Below are 26,222 nucleotides of genomic sequence, written 5' to 3'. Positions count from 1 at the left end.
ACAGCCAATATCGCTATTGGTTTTTACGATTCAGCATGTTAGCACAATTATTACAATACCGTTTACATAGTAATTACTAGAAAATTACCTGGTTGGAGTCGTTTATTTTAATTGTTCCGTATCATTCAAAACTTTATGACTTGACGTGGACATTAATTTTCATTGCAAATTTTATTGGCAGTTTTTCCATTAAGTCATCCCTATTGGAACATTTGCGTTAAACTGGGAAAACTGGCGATTTTCCATCAGTTGATCATCGCAACCCAACGATCATCTCATCAAACTTTATAATGCGCCCCAGATTGCGGGCAAAAAGTGAACCCTCTGTAGTTTTATGGCATCATTCAAGCTAACAACCTTATCTGTTGTATAAATATTCGATTGAAAAAGTTTTTAATTTAAATGGATGATTAATCTATATAGGATCCGAATAAAAAGGGACGAGGCTGGTAATGCAGGAAAATAAAGGCCATCTTTTCGTTAAATTTGTTTAATGAAGCATTAAAACGGTTTTTGTTTTCTCACGGTGCTACTTTACATTTTCACGGTTCATTCGCGACTTTGTCGACTGCGTTTCAGATTTATTTCGATGTCCATTCGTCCATAAACGACTGACTGTTCTAACTAGTGTCGTGATTGGTTGCAGTGTGAACCCTAAAACAAACGAAAATTTCTTAAAACCACTTAATTGGCTATCGAGGGAGGGTTTTTTATATCAAAATAGTTGGCTGGTTGGTTGGAGGCTGGTATACAAATAGTAAATCTCGAACGCAGCTTACATTTGAAATGTTTTAAATTCGAGCAGCTTTTTTTGCGATTTGATCGCATTTCAAGTGGATCCGGGGGATGAACAAAACAGTCGAATTGCAAATCGGCCACCATTGTTTGAAAACAATTCGGAAAATTAACAATTAAACGAGAAATTAAGTCGCGGTTAATTGTAAAATGGCACGATTTTTATTTGGTTTTGCTTTGACTGGCTAAGGTTAATGAAACGATTGAATTAAAAGCGGCGGTGAAAAATGACCACAACAGCGACTAACAGTGATTTCTTCGGGCTTATGCTACAATTTCAACCGAACATAATTCGATTCCAACACTCTCTAATGCTATTTGTTAAATGGGCGTCGATATACGGTGGATGTTAGTATCGATCACTCCATGCGTTTTTATTGTTGGGTATTTTGAGCCTTTAATTGAGCACATTTGTAGCTGAAAGTGTGATTTTCAAATATTGTGTTTGTGTCAAAAATACCAGTAGTTCCTCATGCAAGTTTCCCAGATTGACTCGGGCAGTTAATTCTCTATTCAACAATAGGTTAACGAACGTTTTTGAGATACGATGCAAAATTGCGTCAATTGATTTTGGACTTAAAAAAATATTCGCGAAAAACCGGGAGTTTTTTTGAAACTTTAGTAACTGTAGCCGGCCTTTAGTAACAAAGCTTTTTTACCCAAACGGTTTTATAAATTTCTGTGTTTTTTTTGTTTAAAGTTGAATCGCCCTGTAGAAAAACAGACATGCAAAGAGGGGCCTTAATCATGTGGAATCAATACATTTTGAAAAATAAGCGAAACCACAGCATTAAACGAAAATGAATATTTTACTTTTTCATGTAGCAAACATACAGGGTGAGTCTGCTTTCTCACACAAGATTTCTAGCTTAATTCATTTATTAGGCTACTGCTGTTCAGTGAAACTGCGATTTTCTTGTCTCTTGATTTTCAATTTTTTAACTTTTGCGTGAAAACTGCAGACAGTTCCCAATTGATCTTGTTCTTTTTGGATGTGTTATTTATCCAATTTGCTGTATCCAATGATGTAGAAACAAATGCGCTTGCTGAATTTATACCTGAGATATGAAAAAAAAGCTAAAAAGCTCAAAGGGTTTTTGAGATTCGACGAAACAGGCGGAGTGGTCTATGAGTGCATTTTGCGATTTAAAATATTAACGCACAAAACCATTAGTTTTCTTAGAATATTTGTTGGCTTCTTGTGTGAAAACTGCCTACATTTTTCAATATATTTTTTACTTTACAAATGTTTTATTTACCGCTCTATCCAGTGATGTAGAAACAAATACTTGGCTGAAAACATCAATTTTGGGCCTTAGCTTCGTCAAACTGGCAAAAATCAGAATTTTTTGCACATTTTCTGAGACTTTTGCGTCTCTAGAGTGAAGTGTCTCTGCCGGATGGTTAAAGGAGTTGATATCAACCTGGGAAAAATCAGGATTTTGCGAAATGCTTCTGAAACTATTTGCATCTGTTGAGTTAAGTATGCTTGCTTCATGGTAAAAATGTCAAATTATTTATTCCTTTAGTTTGTAAGTTAAGAACTTTTAAAGGATAGAACACAGTTGCCCAAAACCTTTCATTTTGAGACTCAAATGTAGCAAGCTGGTAAAAATCAGAAATTTGCAATTCCTCCGAAATTTTCTACATCGTTAGAACCGAGCATCTTCTAAAGATTCCGAAAGTGTCGATTTATTCTTTGCTTCAATTTGAAATGAACGATTTTTTTAAAGAGAGCACAGGACTGAAAACATCAATTTTAAAGCTCATATTTATCCAACTGACAAAATTCAAGATTTAATGCGATTTCCACCCCGCTTTTCCAGACTTTGGCGACGAACGATTTCTAAATATTGTCAACATTTTACACTGCTCCTTGCTTCGAGCTATGAGAGACGAATTTTTAAAAGAGGGAGCGCAGTTGACTGAAAACATCAATTTTGGGACTCGCACAATCGTCTTCAAATCGAACAAAAGTCATGATTTTGTGCCTTTCTTCGAAATTTTGATTATAGTTAGGAATAAGTATCTTTTCAAATTTTTCCTTCCGGTAGTTTGGAGGATAAAATTATTTTTTAATAGAGAGCGCAGTGTTCCGAAAGCGTCAATTTGAGACTTTCACATACATTAAACTGAGAAAAAGCGTGATTTATTGCAATTTTGCCGAAGCTTTCACAATATGTAAAGCGGAGTATCTTCTAAAGCCTGTCAAAATCTGAAACTGCTGCTTGATTCAGTTGAAAAATGCAATTTTTTTAACCGAGAAAGCGCAGTTTACTTATAACATCAACATTGAGACTCAAATTTACCAGACATTATAAAAAATCAACATTTCGTGCAATTCTCCTGAAACTTGCTGCATCGTTAAAACCGGGTTTTTCCTAAAGAATGTGAACATTTCAAATCGCTCCTTGCTTTTGGTTATGAGATACGAATTTTTCAATAGAGAGCGCAGTTCACTGAATCAACATCATTTTTCAGGCTAAGATTTTCAAATCTAACAAAAATCAGAATTTTTTGCCAGTCTTCAGAAAGTCAAAAGAGTCTCCTATAAAGATTGGAAAATTTTCAAATTTTTTCCTTCTTTATGTCGGTAAACACGAATTTCTAAATGGACACAGTGGACCGAAAACATCAACTTTGAGACTCATATTTGTTAAGCACAAAAAATCGTGATTTGACGCGATTTTTACGAAACTTTCCGCAACTTTAGTGCCTATCTTCTAAAGAGTAGTTCAGTTTGTTCCTGAGACACAAGAAAAAGGTGGCATCATGCAAGAAAAGTTAGCATTTCTTGCACCTGAATGTGCGATTGTCAAATTTCGCTTGTTGGATGATGCCATCAATCACTCACATCGTCGCACTAAATTGGCCTTCTAATTGTCTTTGAAACGACATAAAAACGGACTCTGTAGCCAAAATGGTTCCTGAGATCTGCTGAAAAGGGCAGTGTCTTTCGATTTCGCACTTTAAAAATCAACAGTGCAAAAATAGAAGTTTTCTTGAAACTTTCTTTTTTTTTCTGGGAAAATTACAAAAATTTTTTAACAGTGCTTCACCTCCTGAAAGCACCGATTAGTGCTCTATCCAGTGGTGAATAATTGAGTCCGCTAGCTAAGTTGATTCCAGAGACATGAGCAAAAGTGTGGCGTAAAACTTGAAATTGTGTCCTAATCTTGCTCTTAGATGTTAGTTATTCACATAATTTCGTTTGCTGTATGAAAACTGACAGCATTTATTCACCCACGTTCCACCTACTTAAACGGACTTTTAGTTCTCTCTCCAACGACAAGAACTTCTTTGTAGACTCTTCTTTGTAACAAACTATTCGTGAAATATGACCAAAAAAGTCACGTAGTGTTTGAGCCGCGTAAATCCAATAGTTATCTTGAGACAAGAAGTCAACTTCTTGATTGAAATCTGCGACGATTTTTCCAGCGATGCTTCACTTTTGAAAGTACCATTCAGTGCTCTATTCAGAGGTGTGAAAATTAGGGCGCTCACTCAATCTGTTTCCTGAAAAATCAGCAAAACTTTTTGTTAACATTTGAATGTAAACAAAATTCCTCACGTTTTTCAGTTGTGTGACTGCAAAAGCCTGGAGATCCATGCGAGTAACGTATTATGTAAAAATCATGCTTGAAATAGCTATTAAAAACCCCAGTAGTTGAAAATCAATATCCGATCAATTTCTATCCGGCCAAACTGCTGATAGGTAGAACAAATTTGTTTTATGCCCAGCATTACAAGCTAAACGCTGAAACCGCAGACGCTTTATTTAAATTAATTTCTTTTTCCGTGAAGAACCTCCCAAAACGTGTCAGTGAATTTACAATGTTAACGGATTTTTTTGCTTAAATGGTGCTTAAATCCCGCTAATAGTATCAATAATGGAAATAGCCCATCCGTGACTATTCATAGACGTGCAAATGATCATTTTCACTTCAAGGGGTTCAAGCTAAGATTTACCGATTTTTTTTTCGTTTCTGCCTCAAATGGATTGATGAATTGCTGTTGTTTTTCTTGGCCCTGTTGATCTGCAACCGACAGTGCATTTATCGCTGCACTGTTTTTTCCCCGATGAGTAGAACACTAGAAACGAACAATGCAATAAATGTTGCCACAGCCAAATCACAATGATCAATTTCACGCCTATAAATCTATTGCATCGGGGCCGCATTAACCATTCTTCAATGGGTACTGCACTGCACATCTTCATTCCCACGCTCCTCCATCTGGTTTCAATACTAAGTGCGCCTTGTTTTGACAGGCTTTTGCCCAAAAAATATCAAATAGTTTGATAGGATTTCGAATCCTAGTGGGTTATTTCGAGAATTCTGACCGGCTAAAATTCGTTGAATGGTAGCGCGATCAAGGAAAGAATTGAAAAAAAAGTTGGGTGACTGACCGGAGTGTGCGAGTGAATGAATTGTGGTTATCCAAAACAATTTCGTGCAATGCGTAAATTAGCCACAGCTATTATGAATTGGAGAATTAGTTGAAAACCTATTCAATTTTTCTTCACAACTAGCTGCGATCTTCCTAGATGGATGAGGCACTGTTCACAAGTGTTGCGCACATAATTTTCCTATGACCTTTTGATAAGAACTGTCGCGTTTATGGATGTGAAGAAAACGTCTGCTTCCGAGAAGATTAAGAACGATTAACCGTCTAACTTGCCGGTAATACATTCATGTGGCCTGCGATACAAAGTATCACGTTTCTGGTGTAAAGAACGCATGTTTCGGGACGATCAGCCACCACATCAGCTCTTTGAAGAAACCGCGTTTTCTTCTTTTGGACCCGTTAACATGTAATATACATATTTATCTGCCTAAAAGATTTCAAACTATGTGAGATGCATGTATTATAAGAGCTACATATTTTGGAAGCGCAACAAGCAAAATTGAATTTGGTTGGAGCAATGGCTAGAAACACGTACATTTCGATCAGCTAATCGCATTATCGAAAGAAATGGACATGAACGCAACTTGTGGGGCTTAGAGTTTTTTCTGGACGTAAGACAAGCATTTACTGCTGTATCAAAGAAATCTTTTACGGTGAATATTTTTTTATTCGGTAATCGGATTTGAACAATTTTTTTCCGTATTAAAGCTCTATTTTCAGTCGAAATTTAGGCTATAGAAAATGCGAAAAACTGTAACGAAAATATTGTGGGGTGTATAGCGATATGCTTTCTTGGGCAAAATTTAAATACGCCTGCGGGCAATTTGGGATAGCTCAGACAGTAAAACACTATATGATCTTATAGCCTCATTTCTTCTGAGTAGTTTTGGTCTTAAATATTTTGATTATTCTGAGCCATTCAAGACATATGCATTTTTCATATACTGCTCGCACTGTCCGAACTTACTTTTTTATTTTTGTGGAACGCTGAACAATGTAATTTTATTACAAGTTTTTAGCTGTCAAGCTAAGTTTTTTTGTTACGTCAGTAACTCTAAAACAAGATTCTTAGGCGTGAAAACAAAGATAATTTAGTCATAGGACACAAACTTTAGCAATTAAGTGGTTCTGAAGATCCTTGTGAGATTTATAAAAACGATGTTTGCTATAGAAAGTGCGCGATTTAACGCTCTAGCAAGCACAAAACCTAGGGCTTTATAATTCATCCGGTTTTCAAAATACGAGCCAACAATTAAGAGCTGTTCTTAAGACAAGACCCGCATTCATTCTTAATTTTTGCATTCAGGGTTAAAACGAGGAATAGTTCTAAAACGATGTTTCATACAAAAATGTGCAAAATTTAACGTTGTAATCAAGCAATGAAAAGTAGAGCTCTGTGGTTCAACCGGTTCTGAAAATACTAGCAATCAAGGAAGAGCTGTTCGGAAGCCTCGCTCTAATTTTGAATTCAGAAAAACCGTGTTTAGGATAAAAAATGCACAATTTAACGCTCTATAGAGCAATGAAAACCAGAGCTCTGTGGTTCAATCGGTCTGAAAATTAAGCCAACAGCATTAATTTTTAAGTTCCACATTTAACGTGAAAATTTAAATTGATATTTTTTACAAAAAAGTAGGCAATTTAACGCTCTATTAAGCAATGGAAACTAGAGCTTTGCAGTTTAACCGGTTCTCTAACTACGAGACTACAAATAAGAACGGTTCTGAAGATTTTGCAAATTGGAAGGCATTTGGCGTAAAAACTCGAATCATTTTTAAATAAATATTTGGTGCAAAAAGTACACACTTTAACTTTCTATTAAACAATAGATACTAGAGCTTTTTAGTTTAACCGGTTCCCTAAATTCGAGCCAAAAAATAAGAGCGGTTCTGAAGATCCGCACTAAATTTAAATTTTTACATTTAGCGTGAAAACTCGGAACATTTTTAAACTGATATTTGATACAAAAAGTACGCAATTTAACGCTCTATTAAGGAATGGAAAATAGAGCTTTGTAGTTCAACCGGTTCTCTAAATACAAACCAACAAATAAAAGCGGTTCAAAAGATCCGCACTAAATTTAAATTTTTATATTTAGCGTGAAAACTCGAACCATTTTTAAATTGATATTTTGTGCAAAACAGTACGCAATTTATCGCTCCATTAAGCAATGGAAACTAGAGCTTTGCAGTTTACCCGGTTCTCTAAATACCAGCCAACAACCGAGAGCCGGCCTAAAGACCCGATATTTTGATTTTGAATGTTTGTATTTAGAAAAACTATGTTTTGGACAGAAAGTGACTAGTGAAAGTGAAATAACGCTCTATCAATCAAATAAAACTAGAGCTTTGTAACTTAACCGGTTCTCTAAATACCGCCCAACACCTGCAGACCCGTCCAAATTTTTAATTTTTGCATTAGCGTGAGACCAGAAACACTAAACTGATCTTTGGTACAAAACTTGCACAATTTAACTCTATCAAGCAATGTAAACCTGGTAGCTTAACCGGCTCTCTAAAACGAAAAAAGATATATCTCTGAGATCGCTCAGAATAAACAGACGATTATTCCAAATTACTCAGAAGGGACGAGGCTGTAACATCGTATACTTTTTTCTGGGGTACCTGTAAAAGGCGTTTGTTTTATTTTTATGCTTTGTTATAACACAAATTTAATCCCAGAATGAAGCTACAATTTTCTTTAAAAATATTCAAACCGGATCGCCGAGTCAGAAAATATTCGCTGTGAAAAGTTAGGAAATATTTAAACCATACCTAAAAAATACCGCAATGTACATTAAACGTCGAAATTTTGCAAACATTACCATTTATTGCGGAAATTTCAGGATTTAGGTGTAGGGATCATATGCATTTTTATAAGGAAGGTCTCATTGAAAGTATCAAAGTTGTAGGCATTTTTCTTAATTGGACTGAAAATATTTCGGGTTGATAGAGCAAATTCGAGCACTAAGTCATACAAAATTTCCCTGCAAAAATATACAAATATTTTCTTTCCATACTAATAATGCTTCCTACTTTTTGTTTTAACTATTCGATAATGAAACGGACATTAATGCAACTTCCACATTTCGGAAATATTAGGCATGTTTTTGCGGTAATTCGTTCCCACATCGCTATTTGTCATTTTTCAGGCAAACTTTTTACCAGGCCCGAGATTATTCTCCTCGCTTTCGTTATACAATGGCGGAAAATGGAAGGAAAAACTTAGATGGAATGGGATATCTCGTTTCGGTCTTGTGTCAAAATAACTTTGTTTCATAAATCTTGGATGCGGAGCTTTGTATATTCCATCAGGCTTTTTTCCGCCCCTCGTTTCGACCACTTTCGAATCGAAATGGAATATGGACAAGAAGTTCGTTGTTCTTCTTGTACACGAAGCCGTATTGTCGTTTTTTTATTTAGGTAAACTTGTGAGTGATTTTTAATGTGAAAATTATGTTTGCTACTGGGCTGCGAAGAATCCAGTCGCCATCGAGCATGATTTATTCATTCAAAGTGTCTGAAAACCGGCAAACATTCAATTCCAGATAGCTGTTGTTTTCCTCGAAAATATTAATATCTTCAAACCGCCTTTTTATCCAGGATTTTCCATCCCGGAAATCCAGCGATGATATAGTGCCTTCGTTTCCCATTCAGGGAATACGCACACAACATCGACGCTTATATAGCGTCCTTCCTCTAGCGCTCCTGATTTATGGCCGTTCCAGGATTACCGCAGGGCCACAGCCATTGTTTTATTCCTGACACTTCCACTTTTTCCATTGTGGAAATTGGAACTTTTCCATTTTTGAGTCGCAATGGTTTTGCTTAATACAAACCGGTAGCATGAATAAATCGACCGCGAACGTGAATAAAAGCAAATAGATTCAAACATATGCACATAAAAGTATCAAACGATTTGAAGAAATGAGGAGCAGAAAAAGGAGGCGACGCAAGAAAAGAACATAACTATAAAGCATAGCTGTTAAATGGTCATTAGATACAATTAACATCATCCGGAATTTCGCGACGCACATTCGATTCTCATAAACTACATTGATTTGTTAATGTGGAAGCACTTTTTCCCAGTAAATAATATCGCAAAAAGTTGCACGATTTGTGCTAGTTACTGTCGCATCTCCATAATGGCCGCCGTCTTCTCAACCATGAATATTAACGAAGATTTCCATTAATTAAAACCTTCCAAGAAAAACAGCTGCCGTTTCAGCTACCAGCGAATATCAACCGAAAATCACAATCGAATTAAAATGCACGATTATGAATCGGTTATTCTGCTCATTTACGGCTGTTTTTTACGCCATGTTATCGATGGCATCGTCGATTTTTTCCAAAAAGCGGCTCTTTACACAGATATTTGCCAATTCGACCGCAACGAACTTAAAACGGAAATAATCTTTAAAAATTACATTTCTGTTTCTTCAATTCATTACAATTTTAATTAATTATTGAGTGTCCAGCAATGAATGGGCAATTTCCAATCGCTTTCAACTATCCGTTGAACTTAATTTAACGGGATTTATCTAGTTTATCTATGCCAGATCAGGGCGAGGTTGAGATTTTTTTTTGAACAATTCCGATATGGAATGGGTTTTTAAATCAGTGTGTTTAAATAAATAAAAGTGGCAAAAAAGCACGCAAAGCGACTGTTTTCGGTAGTTTTAGTTCGCGGGTTCGAATCAACGATCTGAATTAACGCGAAAATTTAAAAAATTGCAGAAACTAAACAAATCTGTTAATTGATTAAAATTTGTTCCAGTTGATCGACAGGGTCCAGTGAACAACTGCGCAAAATTTCAGTTTTAAGTCTGCCGAAGTGTGCAAGTTGTGCGTGTTTTTTGCATAGCCCTGCACATTATGAATAATCGCCGAACTTTAAACAGTTACGGAACCTGAATAAATGGTTCAAATCAATTCAGTTTTATAACACCTTATCTCTAGGGCTACGTGAATAACTGTGAAAAATTAAAGAATTATAACTGCTCAAGTTTGTAGTTGTGATTTTTTTGCAAATTCCTGCACCTTTGCATTGTTTTGAAAAATTATCGCGAATTTTTTTATATTTCCAGGAACTGAATAAATGTTGCAAATCGATTGAAATGTTGGCCACTTTATTACTAAAGTCTGTATAGTAGCGTAGCGCTATGCAAAACAAGTGAATTTTTTGCATAGCGCTACGCGTTTGGAGCTTTGGGATGAATTAATGCAAATTTGAAAATATTTTTAGAAACTGAATAAATACTGCAAATCGATTCAAATTTAACGCGATTTATTGCTAGGGCTTTCTTAATAACTTGTCAAATTTCCATCCTTACGTCTGGTGAAGTTTGTAAGTTGTAATTTTTTTCCTACAGGCTTGCACGGTCAAAACTACATTATGGTTTATCGCAAAATTTTAAAGATTTCCACAAACTGAAAGCTTTTGGTGAACCGGTTAAAGTTGTGGACATAATTGCTAAGGTTTTGTGAACAACTGTGCAAAATATCAGCCTCAACTTTGCTGGAGTTTGTGAGTTCTGATTTATTTTGCACAGCTCTGCACATTTGGATCTTTTTCAGGAACTGAAAGATTTAAAACTGTTAAAATTGTGGGCAGTTAATAACTGAGGCTTTGTGAACAACTGTCGAAATTTGCAGCTTTAAATTTTCCGAACTTTGTGAGTTGTGATTTTTTTGCTCAGCCCTGCACGTTTGGAATCTTTCTATTCATTTTCGTAAAATAGTTCTTATTTGCAGAAACTTACTGAGTCCTGCAAATCGATCGAAATGTTTCACATTTTATTACTAAGAGTTTGTAAACAATTGTGGTAAATTGCAGCCTTGCCGCTTCTGACGATTGGGAGTTGTGAATTTTTCCCAACACCCCTGCACATTTGAAACGTTTTGATTACTTATAGCGAACTTTCCGAAGTTTGCACAATTTGAAACAAGCCTGCAAATCAATCGAATTTCTGTACAGTAAATAACTGAGGCCTTGTGAGCCACTAAATTTGCAGCTTTAAGTTTTCTGAAGGTTGTGAGTTGTGATTTTTTTGCACATGACTGTACGTTTGAAATTTTTGATGAATTATCGCAAAATTTAAGAAAAATAGCTGAATAAAACCTGCGAATCGACTGAAATTATTGACTTTTTTCTGCGAAAGCTTTGTGAACAACTGTTAAAAAATGCACTGTTAATTCAGGCAGTTTGTGAGTTGAGAATTTTTTTCCACAGCCCTGCACCAAACTGTTTTATGAACAAACTCGGATATTTAAAAATGTGTAGAAACTGAACAAGTGCTTCAAATCTAATACATGTTTAGACACTTAATTACTAAGCTTTTGCGAACAATTGTTGAAAATTGCAGGCTTAAATTTTTCGAAGTTTGTGAGTTTTGATTTATTAACCACAACTTTTTGTGAATCGTCGCAAAATTTTAAATGTTTTCAGGAAATGAATGCATCCATCGAATACATGTACTATAACATCAATTTTAATTAGATTTAGGCGAATTTAAACAGTTGAAATGTTCAGGCAAAGTGCGTTCATCTGCTTTAAAACGAAGGAAGCGAATTTCAGCTCTTTTAATCTTCTTCGTTGTTCAATTGCTCTTTTTCTTTGCGAATCAGATCAAATTCACCACTGCTTTCAAGATCCATAGAAGACCGTAATAGTATTAAAAACTTTTTTGGAAAAACCATCCTTTTAAGCTCTATTTATTCTATTCTAAATGGGCTTTACAATACAGCTACTCAGTTTAATTCCGTACAATAGGTTTGGCACACTTCTCGGCTCTGTATAGAATAGATGAAAAACCAAATCAAATTGAATAGCATATTTTCCTCGTTAATACTGCTGACTTGTAGTAGAAAAACCGTGGCCTGAGATGGATATACGCAAAGATAATGCTGTTTTTTTGTGGTGAGCTTTTAAACAAGCTACTTAGCAGACCATGTAGGATCTAAGAGGCCATAAAATTTTATGAATGAATATGCTGCGAGATATGGCAGTTTAGATACTACGTTGTGGAACGTGGGAAAACGAGATGAACACGTTAAAGAAAATGCGATTGATGAGCGTAGTAAAACTGCATTAATTTGATTTAATCGCAAATTGGCATCTTTTATAGGCAAAATGTCCGATTGGAATGAAGCAGTAACGCACAAGCATCGATTGTTTCTAATTGTCTTCGCTGCCAGTCTTGTTTTCATACTTTCATCTAACCTACCAAACCGCAAGTCTATTTGAATCCAATTTGCAAAAATCAATCTCAATTTTCAAGCGATTCGAACCGAAAAAAAACGACCATCTCGCTTTACTTTAGTTTGACGCTAATAGATCATTCATTCGAACCGTTATTGAATTGGTTACATCAAATTATTTTAAATTGCATTATGGGATACCTACTTGTTTCTAAACAACTCTTCTGCCTTCCAGTCGACTCTACTTGAATACGTAATGATGCATGAATAATTCGATGATTGTATTTAAATATAGCTAGAAGCTGTTTTAATCTTGGTGGCATAAAAAGGTGCATCTGCTGCTCGGGTGATTAGTACTGCGTCTCATTTGTTTGCAGTTAAGTCTCCTGATTTGGGTCTTGGTTACCTCTTCTTCATCCAACGACCGAAAGTGTCTAAAAAACAGCAATTATTTCACTAGTCAAGATAAACAATGGACTAAATATTTTCTTTGACATGAGGTCTGGAGCGCGGCTGAAGATTTTTAGTTGCAAAAGCACGTAAAATTTGCCCCCAAGCACGCTTAATCTGACTAAAATCGAATGAGCGGTTTGGAAGTTATAGCTAATTAGTTAGTGTGGTTTCTCGCCTCCTTGGAAGCAAAATGTCATGTTTTCAAAGAATTTGCAGGACTTTTCAAACCCATCTTTAAAAGAACACTAGCAATAATTTTCTCTATTCGAGTATTTATGTTATTGTTTTATCTTCTTACCCCGAATTTGTATCCTAAATATTGCCGACAAAATTTTAAAATTTTCAGAAGCTGCATAATATTGGCGATTGAACTATATTTTGCACACATAATTACTAAGGCCTTGTGAACAACTGTCCAAAATTCCAATTTTCAATCAGTTGAACTTTGCAAGTTGTGGGTTTGTTTACGGCACGTTTGCATGTTTCAAACTTTCTGGAAATTTTGAAAATTTGAAAATTTCCAGAAATTCGATACATTCTGTGATTTGAACAAAATTCCGATCATTTAGTCCCAAAAGCCTTGTAAAAAACTGTTAAAAACTGCAGCCTTGACGCTGCCCAAAATTCTGAGTTGTAAATTTTCAAACACAGACGTGCATATTTGAAACTGTCGTCTGAATTAGACCGGAATTTCAATCGGCTGCAGAAATTGAGAATGGGCTTTCTATACAAGAAAATTTACTCACGCTGACTACTACGGCGTTTTCTCAAAACGGTGAAATTTCAGTAACAAATCTAAACTGGTTTGCGAGTTACACATTTTTCATTCAAAAGATTTAAGGAAATTAGCAAGAGCGTAAATCAATCAATTGATTGTTTACTGTCTTTAACGAAGGCTTTTACTACCAATATCCAAAATTTTAACCTGTGATCTCCGGTTTGCAATTTGTAAATTTTTAATCACTGGCGGGCCTGTTTGTAACTGCCACCTGAATTAGACTGCATTTTCGAAACCCTGCAGGATCCGAACGACGACCGGAAATTAAATGAAATTTAGTCACCTCGATAACCGATGCTTTGTCTCTAAATACGCAGGATTACGACCGAAAACCTGCATCGCTTTGCGAGTTTGTGGCACATTTTTAAACACTCACGTGTGCGCGAGGGGCATTTTCTGAATTACAACCGATTCAAAAAATTCCATAAATTGAGTTGGGGCTGAAATCAATTGAGCTTTTCAAGCCGTACTCACTAAGGCTTCTGCTATAAATACTCGAAATTGCAGCCTTGAGTCTGTTCCAGTTGTCATAATTGATTTTTTTACCATCGGCATACATATTTGAAACTGTCGTCAGAATTAGACCAGACTTTCAAAATGCCGCAGAAACTGGGCGAAAGATGGCAATCCAATAAAATTTCAGTAGGTACCTTAATAACTAGAGTATTTTTTTCAAAACGCTGAAAATTCCAGCAGCAAATATAAATTGGTGTGCGAGTTTGTCATTTTTAGGCGCACGCGAGCACGTTTGAGCCAATTTTCTGAATTCCATTGAAAAATTTCCAAAAAATCAGTAAGAGCTGAAAATCAATCGAGTTTTTACTGCCTTAATAACAAAGGCATTTGGCTACAAATATGCAAAATTGCAGCCTTTAGTCCCTATCCGTTTGCAAGTTACGAATTTTTCATCTCAGGCGTGCATGTTTGCAATTGTTACCTGGATTAGACCGTATTTTCAAAACTGTAGAAACCGACTAAGGTTCGAAAATGCAATGAAATTTACCGTTCTCAATGGCCAATGCTTTGTGTTTAAATGTTAAGAGTTAAAACGAAAGATCTGTTTCGGTGTGTGAGGTTGGGGCCCATTTTCAAGCACAGCCGTGTATGAGGCAATTTTCTGACTTACAACGGATTTTAAAAATTCTGGAAACTTACTAGGCGCTGAAAATCGATCGAACTTTTACAGTGTTAAAGACTAAGGCTCGTTCTATAAATATGCAAAATTCTAGATTTTAGTGGCGTCTCGTTTGTTAATTTTTTACCGCAGGCGCGTCACCTGAATCCTGAATTTTACCGAGATTTCCAAATATTACCGAAACTGACTGAGTGTTGAAAATTCAATAAACTTTCGTCCGCTCAATATCGGAAGCGTCTTCTACAAATGTGTAACATTTTAGCTTTAAATCTGCCCCCATTTGCAAGTTGTGATTTTTTAACCACAACCGTGCCTTTAACATTTAAATTCTCATACTTTTGATAAAATGTTCAAACAAATAACTCAAGCTCCTGTGGTTACAACCTCATGGAACCTTATTAAATCGAAAATATGTTCAAACAAAGCGAACATCCGTTTCCGTTAATTTTATGAATAAAAACCATTATTTAAATTGGTTTATCGGCAATTTGGAATATCCCACATTGGTGGGTGATTTCAATGAGGGATCGGATCAATTTTAATAATGTTTCCAAGAATTCTATTAAACCCCACTTACTTAGCCGATTTCAAACGGTAAAGGTTTTTGCAATATATCGAAAGCATACACATCTTCAGGCCGTTGGCTGATTATCTGAAAAACAATTTGCATTAAACTGATATTGGCATGGATAATGTGCGTATAATGTAATATGGTTTAGAGTGGCTACTTTGCAAAACGAACTCCTATTTAACACCTTGTAGTCGAGGTGAAAAAACCCGATCATTCTTGCAACGTAAGGGATTATGTAAATGCATGCATGAAATGGGTTTTAAATTGCCAATGAAATTGCGAATCGACACTCTTCGTTTTTAGTTCAGGAAACGAGTTGTTGGTTCCTATTTTTAGGATACAACGAAACAAACAAACCAACAGAAAAAGTACCTAACAAGAGCGGACCGAGGCTTCGAAATTAAGAGACCGACCTAACTTTGTATACCTACATATATATACCTACCAAAAGACAAACGGAAGTTTTAAAGGGCCCAATCAAGTCGGATTCAATTCTGTCCATTCTGTTGACATTGTAGAATACACATTCAATTCATTAGGTGGACGTGGGGCGTTGGCTTTCTTTATATTCCTGCCTTCGCATCACAATCAGGAAGTCCTGAAAAATATATTTACATTAGACCGGCTGGCTGGATCGGATTTCGATTCCGGTGAAAGCCCTGTTTTTAGTATAGAAAATTGAAAACGGCGATTAATCAACCAGGCATTTGGTTGTTCGATGACTGATTAGGAATATCTTGATTCTGGATTTCCAATAGTTTTAAAAATTCCTGAAACTGAGTGATAGTTGGAAATCATTTGAAATTTTGTGCTCTTCATTGCTGACGCTTGGTCTACAGATATGCAAAATTACAGACTTCAATCTGCTACAGTTTGCGCGGTGTCAATTTGTCAACACAGGACGGTTCAGACAATTTTTGTGAAATACATACAGCTTAATTTCAAAAATTTTCAGTGATTGAATGAGGAGGGCAATTTGATGGAAATTTTGCGCACTTGATCGATAGCGCTTCTTCTACAAATGTCCCAATGTGTAACATTAAATTAGTGGTTTCCGAGTTGAATTTTTTTTAAAACAAACACCCACTTTTCACGCGTTTTCCTGAATTACAGCCCCGATTCAAAAAATTCCAGGAACTGAATGAAAACGGTAAAATGTAAAAAATGTATTGAAATTTTTCACTTTTGATACTTCTTTGAAGCAGCTCTGGTTTGGAAGTTGGAAATTTTTAGAAACAGACGCGCATGATTCCGGGGGTTTACTGAAGTACAGCCCAAAGTCCAAAATATCTCGAAGTTGAGTTAGTTTGAAAAATTGCTGGAAAATTTGCGTCATCAATCAAAATCACTTATTCACTAAGCCTTTTTAATCAAACTGCAAACGCCCAAAAATATAGCCCTAGCTCTACTCTGGTTTACGAATTCTAATTTTTTAAACACAATTGCGTACATTTTAGGCGGTTTACTGCATTGGAGCCAAATTTCAAAAATTGGGAAGAACTGACTGAAAACCGAGAATTACTGGAAACTTTAGACACGTCTTTACTAAAGCTTCAAGGGACGAAGAATTTTGCTTAGAATCGGCGCTGGTTTGAGAGTTGGGAATTATTAGAAGAAGACGCGCGCGTTGAATGCGCTTCACTGATGTTCAGGCAAATTTGAAAAAATCCAGGAACGAAGTAAATACGGGAAATTTATCAAAATTTCAGCGATTGGCAACTAATGCTTTTGCAACATAAGCAGAAAGCAAAAGCATAAGCAAAAAAAAAGAGTTTTCTTCAGGAAACAATGCAGCTTTAAATCTGCCCAGGGTTCGGAGTTCAGAATTTTTAAGAACAGAGATGCACGTTTTATCCATTTTATCGACATTCCGACGTACAGCCAAATTTCAAAATATTCCGAAAAGTGGTTCGGTCTGCGAAATCGACTGAAATTTTGGGCGGGCATTCAGTGAAGCCTCGAATAAAAATTGCCAAAGGTGTAGGCTTAAATTTTCTCGGTCTTAAGAGTTGCGAATTTCACAAGTGCGATCTGAATGAGAGCCGAAAATATTTTGCAACTGCGCGCTTAACAACTAATGACTTTGCTCTGCATGCGAAAAAAGGCAGACATAAACCTGTGCTGATTTAAGAAATTTAATTTTTTTTGCCATATTCATTTTTTTGGGCAGATTGCGGTCATTTTAACCACGTACCGCCCAAGTTACAAATTTTCCAGAAAGTGAATGAAACCGAAAAATCGCTTTAAAATTCTTCCTCATATTAAGTATGACTTTATCTGTAAACAGTTTAAAATGTAGCCGTAACTTTGCTTGGATTTAAAACTGAAAATTTTTTAAACACATGCGCTCACGTTTTAGACGGTTTACTGAATCACAGCCAGGTTTTAAAAAAATTTCAAGAACTGAATAAGAGCAGAACTTTTGTTGAAAATGTGTACACTAACTGTAGAATTAAGGCTTTTGTTCTACATGTGCAAAGATGCAGCCTTTAACCTGCGCCAGTTTAAGAGTCCTGAATTTTTAATCACAGAAGCGCACGTTTTCGCCGGTTTTTCCAAAGTACAGTCCAATTTCAAAAATTTTCGTGAAATGAATAACTCTGAGAAATCAATTGAAACTTTGCCAGCGCATTGACGAATGACATCTTCTAGATCGGTCCAAAAACACATTTTTAAAAACAGGAGCGCATGTTTTTGACAATTTACCAGATTAAAGCCCAATTTAAAAAATTTGCCCGAACCGAATAAAAGTGGCAAATCCATTGACATTTTGCACACTAATTAAATGAACGCTCTTCTGTAAGTCCTCCAAACTTCAGCCTTAATTAAGCAGTTGTTTGAGATGCAGTTCCAAGGCGAAAAGTCTTCTTTTGGTTTACGCAGTCCCAAGCATGTGTTTAGGAAATTTTGTCAATTTAATTACTTCTAGCCCTTTTATTTGGGTAAAAATCCCGTACTTTTCTAGGCAATCAAAAAAGCGTTGTGTGCTGATAAATTAAAGGAGAAAGCATGAAAAATGTGTCCTGACGATAATCGGTAGCCAAACCAACTTGTCGCCGCCCCTGCTGAAAGAACGCAGGGAAATATTGTTAAGCTATTTTCCTGGCGGCATTATAAGTTCCTGTCGGCCGTAAAGCCTGCGACTGAAATGTTAAGAAAATTTCTCCCTTGTGAATACGCAAGAAGCTTACACAAAATAAGGGTGGAAGCATGTTCCGTTTTCAAACTGACAATGCATGGATATACACGCTCCTTGCCCGACCACATGTGTCCTGCTGGATTTGCGGGATTTTCCGAATTCGCAGCGCGTTCACCGGGGGTCAAAAATGTGCATATTTTCTCGCTGAAAAATTCATTAGACGCAAGCGGGTTGTTGGAAAATTTTTCCCAGAATCAAACGAAAATTGTCTTCGTGACTGGTCAATAAAAAAATCAGCAAATAATCTGCGGTTCGCCCACTATGGGCAGCCGAATCGGATCGACGGGGGGGTCTTTTTGATGGAAAGTTGGGGTAGCGGCCCTGCGAGAATTGCAGACAAGTTTCCTGCGGTCCCCAAGGTTCGATCATGCAGGACGAAGGTTTTCCTCTTACTGGAAATGTATGATTTATTCGGGTGTCAGAACTGAGGGCGTTATCATAATTATTGGAATAAAATTGTTACGGATGATGGATCGGGCTGCATGACGAATCGATTTTATGTCAGCATGACCCCGAAAACGCCCTTGATCTAGTACTGAGTTGATTTTCCACTTCCAAAGCAAACGCTTCCTAATGAAGATGGTTAAAGTCGGTTTCCAAAGTGATAGAAGAAGCAGCGTCAGACCATACGCAAAATTAGATTATTTCGTGTCTTCATAAAACCATGTCCAATAAGTAATCATTCGGAAATGTTCAACCGTTACACACTTACTAAACTCAATAACCATATCGAAGATGAAATTCTCGAATTACTACAGTTCATTTTTTCGATTTCCTGCGAACACTCAATAGGCACCAGTGTTGAGAAAAAATGATGAGAAACCAATGTTTTATTGCATCACAAAGCTCTCCATTGATAAGGCCGTTTAAGCGAAATAATGCAAAAAATCATCCTTTTTAAACAGCGATTCGAATCGCCTTTTAGTACAATGTTGAATGAATATATAAATAATGGTACTTTGGTTGTATACAATACGGGCTACGTGATTTCAATTTTTGGACCTTTTTATTGTCTCCGTCCGTCTAGGAGACCGGCCAGTTTAAGTGATTTTTTTTAAGCAAAGCCGGAAAATATATGTAGCGTTCAAGGGAAAAACCGACGAAAATTTAAATGATTATAATTTAGGAGGCATTTCACGCCATTTAATTTTAATGCCACAGTTGAACAATAGATTGCGGAGCCAGGCCTTTGAGAAATGACACCATTAATGCTAAAATATGCGCGTGTTTACTCAAAGTTGCGTTTTCCTTACTCATTAGTCTTATGCCAACTAAGCGAATCTTCATTTCTTTAAAATGAAAGGCAAAATGATGTTTGTTTCCATTTCATATGCCCATAAATTAAACAAATCAGCTTTCCGAAGGAAATGTGCCATATTTCACCTTGCGTGATCATTTTCCGGTAAATGGTGGCAACTTCTAATTAAAAATTACGAGAAGAAAATGAACGTTTCGCCTGCAGGAGAAACCTTAATAATCGGGTGTGGTTAACTTTGCAAGATTTACAGTTGATTAGCTAAAAATTCCGTTACAAAGTGGGAAATTTTTTTTTGCGCAATTTACGCAAGCCTTTGTTTCAGCATGAAACTCTAGGCACAATCTGATGTAGAAGTTGTGCCGAGACCTTTGGGCACAACACTGGTATTCCTAATAAAAATCCTGCGTTTTCCAAATCAACTCTTTTTTGACCAACTTTTACATCAAATTATGTTTATGGTTTCAGGCTGTAACGCGATTTTTTTAATGGGTCGATTGTAAAGTTGTGTCGAGCCCTTCGGGCACGATGCTGCTAAGAAAACTCTGTTCATGTGAAAAATCGCCTAATTTTAATTAGAAATATTCTATCAGCGTCGTACCCGAAGGGCTCGGCACAACTTAACAATCGACCCAATGAAAAGATCGCGTTACAACCTGAAACTGTAAACATAATTTGATGTCAAAGATGTACCAAGCTCTTCGGGAACAACACTGGTTGAAACCACTAGTGGAAATAAAGCGTTTTTTTGGATTAACAAGATTTCTTCCCTGAGGTCGTGAACGAAAGGCACAACTTTCCAATCAACAAATATCTATCTAAATGAATATCTAAATGAATGTTGCAAAACAAAATTTTAGATACTATTCGATGAAAGAAATGACAAATAAACGACCAACAAATAGCAGTGTTGCAACCAGTGGCGTCCTTACAGGTTTGGGCACAACCTCACATCAGACAAATTTTAAAGCTAACGCTGCAAAATACAACTCCAGACGCATTTTTAACTCAATATTGAGCCAAATCCATCAGATATTTTTGTTTCCGGGATTAGCCTCAGTTTGCCGCTTGTATAATAAAAAAATCAAAGAAAAACCTTTGCCGATTTTACAAAATTCAATCTACTAAATAACATCCGATAAGTAAAAAAAACTTACTTGCTAGAAAAAAATACAGAACGTAACCCTTCACCGTGAGCACTCGCACCGCTTCTAACCCTTCAACATTAAAAAAGGGCTTCGCACCCCATCTGCTAAAAAACATACCCCCTTCTCCCATTTGCTATAAACAGCCGTATGTAAATCGGGACTCCCAATAAAAAGCCGCACAGTTATGTATGTAAAATACCCTTTTTTGAATGTTGCGCAAGCCTGCACCTCAAGGGCTGAATTTTCTTGGCCAATGGAAACCGTGCGCTTTTCACCCTAATTTAAATTGTAAATTTTCCCATTGAAGATGAACGAACGGGAACGGGCCTGAGTGGGGGGCACTATGCGGAACGTTCTGGATCATCTGGCAAGATGAATGGAAAGCGTCAATAAATAAAGTCGCTTAAGGTGAAGTTAGGTCAAAGTTGAAGCCAATTACTGGGCCATTGTTGCCATCGACAGAGTCCAGTTCGATTTCGGTGTCACCGAAGTTCGGCTGCAAAGATTGCAATTTCCAGATAGACTCTTTTGCTATTAAATCATTCCGATTGAGAGGAATTTTCCGGTTTTTTTCTACGTCCATCCAGCGGCATTATTAGCTCGGACCGATTGCGTTTTAATATCGGAAAATAAAGCATCTCATCAGTCACGAGCGACGGCCGCCTAGTTTATACTATCGAGCAACAGCAGCAGGATCCAGGAAATTGCAGCCTTTTCCAGGAAAAACAAAAGCGAAACAGAGTGTATCATATCTAGGCAAGCCAAGTGCGCGGAGACGGCGGCCAATTTTCAAATTCAATTTACGTGGAACAAAGCGCCTCCCTCGCATCCCTGCACCCTTGCTTTGTTTCTTAATTAACCAGCGGCGTGCCGCTGGTAATTTTCACGTTAACAGTCAAGATTTCAAATTTCTAGCCGAGAAATTTGAATCCCAGTGTTACAATTACGACATTTAATTCCCTGTGTTTCCGAAAATATCAATTCGAATCTCCAGTTGTCGGATTTAACATCCTTAATGAATCACCCTCTATAGTTCAAGTTTGAGTGGATGGGAGTGTTTTTTTGCGTGGAAATCGCCGATGGCGCCGCCACTGACTGTTTTGCTTTTGCGGCAAAATATTTTGTCGGGTAAATTCCCCAGGTCTTATAAAATATTGCTGAGGCCCCGGCTGGGAATTTCAACTTTTGCAAAAACATTGAAAAGAGAATTCACTTTATTCGCAAAGGTTCGACTCGCTTATTTCGCTCGCTCCCACTTCGTTGAGCCAGTATTTATTAAATTCGCATCGGGAAAAATTCATTTCAATCCCACTGAGCCGGAAACATTTTAATTTTCCACGAAACTACAAAACAATCGCTCAAACTTCGCATCAAATGAATGATATTTTCCCTGCTTGATTAGATTTTATCACTAGCATTGAAGCACTGTTTTGAACGAAAGCTATGCATTGAGCTGAAAAATACGAATTTGAAAATTTAATATTTTGCCTGAAAAATCGGAAGGAAACCGAAAAATTACAGCTTTTCAAATGCGTGATTTTTAGCTCGATGCATACAGCTTCTTCTCAACTTAGGAATGCATGCAGCGCCGCACAAGTGTTCCTTTAACTGCCTCCCAAAACTCGCCAGATTTTTTTCAAAAAATTTAGTTCTTCAAGCATTTAGCACGATGTGGTCTTTTTCCAATGCAGCGCGAATCGCTGTTCGATCTTATCCAGTTTTTGCAACATGAATTTTTGAAAAAACGGTTATTTCTCAACTACGGAATGCGTGAGAGCACCGGACAAGTGTTGTTTAAACGACTCCCAAAATTCCTCAGATTTCAAAAATGAAGCTTCTCGAGCCGTGAGAAACACCTTTTCGCTTCCCAATGCGGTACCCAACTCGGTTCTATCTGATCCAGATTTGACAACATTAATTTTTAAAAAACGGTTATTTCTCAACTAAGAACTGCGTGGGAACGCCGGACAAGTGTTTCTAAAACTCCTCCCAATCTTTGCCACATTTTTTTTAAATCAAACAACCTCTAGGGAAGTTACAGCAAGGTTTGGCTTTTAAAACGGAGTGTCAACCTCCATTCTAAATTTTCAGGTTTTTTCAAAATTAATTTTTGAAAAACGGCTACAGTGCAACTAAGAAATTCAGGTGAGCGCAGGGCAAGGGTTGCTTTAAACACATCCGAATATTGGCCCGGTTTTTTACGGAAAGTGAAACTTTTTGAGTACTTAGAGCGAAGTTTGCGTTTTTGAATGGTGTTCCATATTCTGTCGTAATTTGGACGATTCGGTTCTTTCAATATTAATTTTATACAGGAAAACAGCTACTTAGCAACCATAAAATGCGTTGCAGCTCCGTAAAAGTGTTGCCCAATAATCGTCAGATTTTTTGCCAAAAATCAAATTTTCCCAACATGTATAGCGGAGTTCTCTGTTGCCAATTCAGTGCGACTCGCTTTTCTAGCTAGTCCACTTTTTGCAAAAATAATTTTTGAAAAGCGGCTTCTTTGAAACTAAGAAATGCGTTGAAGCGCTGAACGTGTGTTGCTTTAAACAATTCCCAATATTCGCCAGATTTTTTGGACTAACGGAACTTTCCCAGCATTCTAAGCAAGGTTTTTGGTAGCTACCGCAGTGCGACTTGCTTCTCTAGCTTGTCTTGTTTTTGCAAAATTAATTTTTCAAAAACGGCGTTGAACATTCTCCAATATTCGCCAGATTTTTGCAGCTAATGTAACTTACCCAGCATTCAGAACAAGGTTCTTGGTAGCTAACTCAGTGCTACTCGCTTTTCTAGCTAGTCCAGTTTTTGCAAAATGAAGTTTTATAAAACGGCTTCTTTGCAACTAAAAAATGCGTTGGAGCGCTGAACATGTGTTATTTCAAACATTTCCGAATATTCGCCAGATTTTTTGCGACTAATCGAACTTTCCCAGCATTCAGAGCAAGATTCTTGATAGCTAACGCAGTGCGACTAGCCTCTGCAGTTTTTGCAAAATGAATCTTTCGAAAACGGCTACTTTGCAACTCAGAAATTCAGGTCAGCCCCGGACTTGTGCTGCTTGAAACACCTCCGAATATTCACCATACTTTTTGCGAAAAGTGATACTTGGAGACCAGTTAGAGGCAGGTTTTGTTTTTCCAAGTAAGTGTCGAGCGCTGTTTTAAATGGTTCAGTTTTTGCAAGATGCAATGCTTTTGACATAAAGGCGCCTCAATATGCGAATGGTCGTAAACCCGCTCGAAAGTGGCTCTAAATGTTTAGTTTTTTGGATGTGCAAGTTTTCTATTATAGAGCTAAATATTGAGAAGTTTCTTAAGCTCGAAAACCACACATGAGAAAAGTGAAATATCAAGTGAAATCACTCAAAATGCCTCAAATGATATGCTAAGTGTTCCAAGCAGAATCCAAACCAAAAATCTACTCAACATTAAAATCATAGTAATTTTCAAAACTTTTGTTATTAAATGCTGAAAACATGAGCGGTGCTCACCCAAATGAATCAGTCCGGTATGCACGGTATAAAAGTGCGGTTCCATTAACCTCTTAAATTATCCCAAGTGATATGTAGCATGCAATTTGCAAGCTGGGATTTCTTAATTAGGGAAGAAATTAAATTATAAATTATAACTTGTAATATGCTTTAATACGTTAGATTTAAACAGAAGAAATTGCTTTTTAAATTGGCTCGCGCATTATCTAATTATTTGCGTCACGCACCGATTTGATGATGATTAACATAAGAAGGAATTGTTTGCTGGTAACGTTCCCCTTGGTGTTGTTGAGTGGCGAAAACCGATCGAAGCCTGGCCGATGATAAATCACCGATAATGCAGTCAAAAACAAGCTAAATCGACACTTTTTAAGCTCATCTTCTCTCTATAGGCGATGATTTTGCAAAATCCCCGGCCTTTCAGGCCAGGAAAGCGAAGGCGGCTGTAAGTAAATCGGGAAAAAATTGATAATGTAAAAGTCAAGTTTGGATAGAAGCGAACCATTTATCAATCTTTATAAATTCCCCGAGATGGAATTTCCCAGATTGATTAAAGCGCTAATGTTGTCGAAAGATCGCGCTTTCGAGTTGAACTTGATGTTCGCAGTTTGGCTTAAGTTCCACTGATCTTTCCGCAATAATCAAGGCATCAGCTCTTTTACACTAAGGCGCCCTCCTCCCTTCAGTTTGACAGATAGGGCACCTCAATCCTCCCTTCTGCCCCACCTGCACGTTCGGTCCACGCGCTGCAACCAGACTGGAGGGTGAATCTCTCAATATCGGCCACAGTTGCCACATTTACCCGATTATTCTGTGAAAAATCGAATCAGTATGCTAATTTTTCTACCTACGACCTGCTACGGCTACACACTGCCTTTCATCTAAGTAAGTTACATTTTGCGCATTGTACGCCCGACACACAGTTCAAATTAGTAAATTGAACCTCAACTGTTTCACGACGTTTTATAAAATGTTAAGCCACAGAAAAATTGGCAATATTCCCCCAAATTACACCCCCAAATACTCAGCAAATAGCAAAAGCCACTGCAAAAGACTTGCTTCCAGCAAAATCGTAAGAGATATGGAGTTGCTTATCAGAAGTGTATGGATTAGGGATTGAAAAATTATAGAATTGAATTATTTTTGGTTCATTTTTTGTTGTCTTACTTGCAAGAATTATCATGTGACATAAAAGATTCTGCGCTTTGCTATTTTTTTTCTATGTTATGAACAACAATTCACAGCTATTCATAGTCTACTGTTGGACGTAGGCCTCTCCTTCAGCTTTCCATGCATTTCTGTATTGGGCAAGTTGATCTTAATACCCCTATTTTGCCAATTTACTTTTTTGGACGCCTTGTTGGCGAACTCCTCTGCCAATCGGATCTTCCTCAGTCTTAAGATCGCAGTTGATTTTAACTTGAAGTGCAGAGCTAACGTAATAAGTTGGAAGATCTGATGTCAGTTCTTGATATGAATCTTGAAAAAATTACGCCGGTAATTGAAATAGATTTTGAGATATAAATTGTCTACAAATTTAGGGCTTCTTTAAGGTGCAAAGTCCTACACTTTCTTCGATGCCAACCGACAGTTTCTAACCGGCTCTATCAAAAGCGTCATTTCGATTATAAAACAATTTTAAACCGTTTTGAAGATATAAACGTTTAAAATCTTGCTGTGCCTCTTTGAGAGGCAAAGTCCTAGACAAATCCACTATTTTTTGTCCGTAAATGCGGCTCTACAAGCGACTTGAACACACATCAAAAAACTATACTGATCGCTGATTTAGATT

The 26,222-nt window shown here is 36.9% G+C and overlaps 1 long non-coding RNA gene across 1 annotated transcript; it reads right to left on the bottom strand.

Annotated features, from left to right (window-relative positions):
• Positions 1 to 474: 474 nt before the first annotated feature.
• LOC125505821 lies at positions 475 to 15,914 on the bottom strand. Its single transcript, XR_007282445.1, has 3 exons — positions 15,784 to 15,914; positions 12,607 to 12,835; positions 475 to 654 (listed from the first exon to the last, which is right to left on the bottom strand). It is a non-coding gene; the product is annotated as an uncharacterized LOC125505821 (long non-coding RNA).
• Positions 15,915 to 26,222: the final 10,308 nt, after the last annotated feature.

The sequence above is a fragment of the Dendroctonus ponderosae genome, unplaced genomic scaffold (assembly GCF_020466585.1).
Source record: "Dendroctonus ponderosae isolate FM_Combo_2020 unplaced genomic scaffold, Dpon_F_20191213v2 Dpon_F_20191213_1, whole genome shotgun sequence".
Taxonomy (NCBI): Eukaryota; Metazoa; Arthropoda; class Insecta; order Coleoptera; family Curculionidae; genus Dendroctonus; species Dendroctonus ponderosae.
Note: the sequence above shows the minus strand (reverse complement) of the source record. Positions and strands in the feature narration are given on the sequence as shown.